The following is a 5,665-nucleotide window of genomic DNA, read 5'->3' on the forward strand; positions in this document are numbered from 1 at the left end:
ATAAAAATAAAATTATGAATTTTGTGGAATTTGACGTTCCGGTGGGGTCCCGGTCCGTTGATTTTTGAGAAACCGAAACATTTCCTAAAGTAACAGATGACCCCGAAAACACATAAAATGAATGCAAACGCATACTAAACAAAATAAAACAAGTAACTCAGTAAAAATGTCAATAAACCAGCGTCCAAATCGCGGATTCTTTCACATGATTGCATTATAAACACGTAACAAGATATCAAAAAAATTTCTAGTGCCTGCAGAACCACATATAACAACTACTACATGTTATATCATGGAAATCACTAGTACAAAAACAACCATTAGCGTCTGTTATAAAAGGTTATTTATGTCTGTTTACAACAGACGCGTATGGAGGAGTCGTATCAGCTAAAGATTATATGTGGCTGTTGGGCAACAGACGCATATAGTTTTTTGCGTCTGTTAGAAACAGACGCATAAAACATAAAACTGCCGCATAAAATATGAACTTTTGCGTCTGTTTTTTTTAACAGACGCAAAAAAACAATTTACATCTGCTCGTAACAGAAGTATAAAGCCAAAGAACAGACGCAAAATAGTCCCTTAATATGTCCATTATACTAGAAGAGACGCAAAAGGTTTTTTTTTAGTAATTATTCTATATTTTCAGCCATATTTGTACCTGGCTCCTCCTTTTCACTATATATTTAAAGACATCTAGAACAAGAACATCCAAATTAAAAAGTAATTTCTTAATAACTCAATATCCAATTATTCAACATTCTACTCATTTAACAATAAATAGGAATAGTCTACATTTGATATGTTAGATGAAACTAACAACTGCTAAAAACTAAAAATGCTAAAAATGCTGCTAGCCAAATTTCAACTCCACTATAGAAAGATCAGTAAACCCGCCAACATTCAGTGTCACCTCGGCCTTGAGTTTGATGGAGGAGCCAAAGTAGTGAAAACTATCGGTCAAATGCTCCTACTTAATGTGAAAAGAGATAGAATCCAAAGAAAGTTGAAGATTTGTTTGCCCCAATCCTGGTACCAAAACCTAATATGCAAAAATGAGGGAAATTCGAGAGAGATATTATAGTCAAATAACAGGCCAGCATGCAAGGAGTACCTGCAGGACACCCACTGACCTTAACAATAGTTATTCCGTTCTCAACAGAAACCCACCTTAAGGCAGCCGCAACACAGATTCTACATAAGTTATCCAACAAATTATTAATAACAATACCAAAACAGGTTAGCTTTCATAAGAATTATAGTCACTAGATGCAGTTATTAAACTAAATGCAGTTGAGCAGAACTCACTGAAAAAACAACTACTACCTCTTTTCAGATTCTTTGCAGCAGTACTGCTACCCTCTGGTTCTGAGATTACAAATAGAACTTCAGATCCCCCAACAACATGGTATAATATCTATGTAATTGCAAGTTTCTTGTACTTAAATAGGTAATTGCAAGTTCCTTGTACCTTAAATTGGTAAATTTATTTAGTTCAATGATTTTTAAATCAGACAAAAGAACTTACAATTTCAAGATCCTTGTAATTGTTAGCACAAAACAAAGGAACAAAGTTACCTATTATACTCATGCTTACTAAAAGTTGCATTTCTTTCATTTATTAAAATTTTCAAATTTTTAAAATTAACAAGGTAATTCAACCAAACACATGCACCACACTCTCCAGGGCATTATAAACTTAGTTCCATGATAGTGCAGTTTACCATCATAACCATAAAACTGACTATACAAAAAAGACCTAAATGTACTTAAAAGACAAACAAATTGAAAGATTATAACAAAACAATGGACTGGCCAACTGAACTATGCAGCAAAGACCTCTCTACCTCTACTGATTATCACAAGAACCTCCTTTCTCCCGGTCTGCCTCAAATTGCACTAACTGTCTTTTACAAAATTTTCACTATTTTTTCACAAATAAATTTCTAAAATTCAAATCCATGACTTGCATCTGTACACTTAAACATCACCCTAACCAGACTGGTTTGGCTACTTGCTGCAACTTGTTTTCCCATAGCTCCACAAGCACAGTGAAAACATTACAAGGGTTAAGATAACAAATTCCAGGTCTGTTAATTTTTGAAGAGAAACATTACAACACATTTGCCCATGGCTTTGGAAACTGTAGAGTACCTCATCCTCTTGTATCAATTGCAAGGAAATAAAGGACTCCTAGACATTGTGTATACACTATACAGTATAAAGCCTTTTAAATCTTGTACTATACGAAGATGATCCTGTGCACTAATGTTTATGCTGTTTTTTATACCATGTAAAGTTCTTGACACCTTAAAGTATCCGAAAAGATATTCATTTGGTTCTCTGTTCAGGGAATCAACTGTAATACTTATTAAAAATAATTATGAAAGTAGAATATTTTATTTTATTTGTTTAATACATTAGTCAAAAAAGTAGAATATTTAAGAACCTTAGGAACCAATACATATTAACAGAGAAGCGAACTGAAATAAAAGAGCTGAGCATTAAATAAAAAAATGGAGATACCTGCAATTTAAATAGAACATGGAGAAAAAGAGCTGAGAAATAGAGTAAAATAAAAGGAGGGACAGATCTTGTTTCTCAATAACGGACTGAAAACCTGTAGTTATCAGTTGAGTTGTATCATGTATGACTAGCTGATCGCCTAACACATAAAAGAGAGATACCCTAAAAATTCCGAAGGTAAATAAAACTGTTAGGAATATGTGCATTAGTTTGATGATAATCATAACAAAACATATTAAGTGGAAATTTAGTGTTTGTAGCCTTCAACGGATAAGACCACTTTGGCTATCCGTTGATGGAGTAGCTTTACTTAGAATTTTATTAAGAATGTAGCACATTCCAGTTTCTGCATTCTTGCTTTAATTCTTTGAAGTTGTAGGAAATTTATAAGTCATGTTGACTAGTAGTGGATATGCAAATAGGAAGGCCAATTATAAATAAATCATGTCTTATAATTTTGTATAAGTGAAATAGAGTCAACTGATAAATGTCAAGCCTTCAACGAATGAGAAAAAAAGCTTCAACGGATGACCTTCAAGCTTCAACGGATAACATGCATCAACGGATAAAGCATCAACTGCTAATGCATCAACAGATGAGTGCATCAATAGATAAAGCATGAACTGATGAAGCATCAACAGATAAAGCCTTCAACGGATAAAGCTTCAACGGATGATTTCCTCCTCAATAGCAGTTGATGGTGACAACACAGAAGCTGACAAAGTCACATGGGTTAGAGTCACATGAGTTGACAGAGACATTTGGAATGTGGCAGCCTGTTGGAGGATTCAAAGAAATTGCAGTATTTCCATTCTGGTGCTAAACAAGGAGTATTCAAAGATGCTTATTTTACCTTGGATTGCATTGGACAGAGGAATGAAGAAGAAGCATGTGAAGACTTGTCTTGTACTGATTACTTTATTTGCCTTCACATGTAAACTTGGTAGTATATATAAACCAAGTTGTAGCTAGTAATTAAATTGATTCTGCTGAGCGAGATAGAAATATTTTGAGAGAATCAACTTAGTTTGTACTAGGAAGCAGCTATGTACAAATCACTTTGTATCACGGATTTTCTTATCAATATACATCTCTGGTGGAACAACAATCCACCAGAAAGTTTTTAAAGCTTTGTGTTGTTCTTGATTTGTGTTCTAAATATATATCTTGCTTCATCTGCACTTGTAATTCAAACACATTTGATATTCACACACATTTAGTTTTATAAACAGAAAAGAACTTGAAAAAATTCAAGAATTACATTCAACCCCCCTTCTGTAATTCTCAGTGCTAGACATTGTAGAATAACAAAAACAATCTTCAAACAATTAAACTTGGCAGCTGAAAGGTTTTTTAACGTTTACCCTCCCCACCCAACTTCAAGTTCTTACTGTTATATTTCTATAACATTTTCCTTAGGGTAATTATATAACAATTTATTTACTCAAAATGACTTTAAGTTGTAAGAAGTTCAGGAAAGCAAAACTATTACTTTTTTTAACCTTATAACTCAACCTGCTGACAAAAGTTGAGATTGGAATATCTAATTTATAAGTAAAAATTGCTTTCAAGTATAGGTTATAGAAATGACTATATGCAAAACGTACTAATGGTATAATCCAATCATCCACGAGTCTACTATGATTATAACAAAACATGTAGCTTAATAATGTAAATGAATAGACTCTTTGGTCGTAACTGCTGAAATTGACTAATGGTGCTAATAGACTATATCGCATTGAACCAAACAAATAACTGCCTGCCCCCCATCAAATTCCGGGCCCGATCACACATGCTTTGAGTTTTGTTCTCTAGGGACAAGTCTGATACGATTATTCTTACTTCCATTAAAGAAATATTTTCATTATGATTTATGCATACAAAAAATACTGAGAAGCCAGAATTTTAAAATACCGTGAAGGGTTCAAAATCCGTGAACATCAGAGTCAACCTGCTATGAAAATGAGAAACTCTGGAACTGGACATAAGAAACTTACCTCTAAGAAAAACAACTATTGACAACTAATGTGAGTCTTCCTGCAACTTGTCTTTAATTGTCTTCATTTCAATGATTTATTTTTTCTAAAATCCTTTGAAAATTGTAGTACGCTACACAACAGGTTCAAAGTATAGTACACATTAGGACGGTGACACACACTGACCAAAAAAAGGGAACTTAATTATTTGGATCTCAAGGACACTACATCAGCACTGCAACTCTTTGCTGCACAAGGGTCGGATGATTCTAAAATTCTCATGGAAGGTGAGACAAAGGTACTTTAAATAATTGTTAATTCAGTATTAATAGTTGAAAATTAGTAAACTTAAACTCACTGAGTTACTGGTGATACCTCTATGTAATGTCTATAGAGATGTGTGCTCCAACGTTAAACTCTTTTTTCCTATCCTGACCAGCCTTGTCACCTGGGAAAAACACAAATTTTGAAATATCACGCATCGCCTTAAAATTGTATATCAGAGATTGAAAATGCCTAATTAAAGAAGTCAAGTAGAATTGGAACCACAATTGAATAAGCCCTAATTGAACTTGAAGGAGCAACCTTAATTCGATCTATTAGAAATCCTAATGAAGAACCCTAATTTGATCGGTGAGAGACCCTAATGAAGAATCGCCTAGTTCGAGAGAGAGAGAGAATGATAGAGACAGAGAATGTGTAAATGAGAGAGTAGTTTTTTTTTGAATTAAATTTAATCAAATATGCGGTCTTTTCTAAAGTTAAACACGCGGTGTTTTTGCCCCTTTTTACAAAATTCTGAGCATGTTTTAAGGAAGATTTTTAAAAAAAACATTATTTATATACTAATTTTTAAAATATAAAATTAACTTTTTTGTTGAATAAATGAGAATGACAAACATAAAATTAATGATTTAAATTTATGTATTAAGGAAGATTTTTTAAAAAAACATTATTTATATACTAATTTTTAAAATATAAAATTAATGAACTTTTTTATTTTAAAAGAACTTTCACATTTATATACTTACATTTAAAATTAATTAGGAAGAAACATTTAGCATTCCAAATTTCTGAAAAATATGATAAGACAAATGGAGTTTTGTTTACTTCTCATGTGTTTGAAAATTTTATTTTTATAATTTTCTTGCATTAATCTGTTT

General features: G+C 32.5%; 1 long non-coding RNA gene across 6 annotated transcripts; it reads right to left on the minus strand.

Annotated features, from left to right (window-relative positions):
• Positions 1-710: 710 nt before the first annotated feature.
• LOC141718151 (uncharacterized) lies at positions 711-5,225 on the minus strand. Of its 6 annotated transcripts, none has more exons than XR_012573918.1 (5): positions 5,088-5,225; positions 4,878-4,950; positions 1,327-1,471; positions 1,115-1,194; positions 711-1,042 (listed from the first exon to the last, which is right to left on the minus strand). It is a non-coding gene; the product is annotated as an uncharacterized LOC141718151 (long non-coding RNA). The 6 variants fall into 6 exon arrangements; XR_012573916.1 differs by having other exon boundaries at positions 1,327-3,241; XR_012573915.1 differs by having other exon boundaries at positions 1,327-4,635.
• Between the last annotated feature and the right edge of the window lie 440 nt (positions 5,226-5,665).

This window comes from Apium graveolens, chromosome 4 (genome assembly GCF_009905375.1).
Source record: "Apium graveolens cultivar Ventura chromosome 4, ASM990537v1, whole genome shotgun sequence".
NCBI classification, from domain to species: domain Eukaryota; kingdom Viridiplantae; phylum Streptophyta; class Magnoliopsida; order Apiales; family Apiaceae; genus Apium; species Apium graveolens.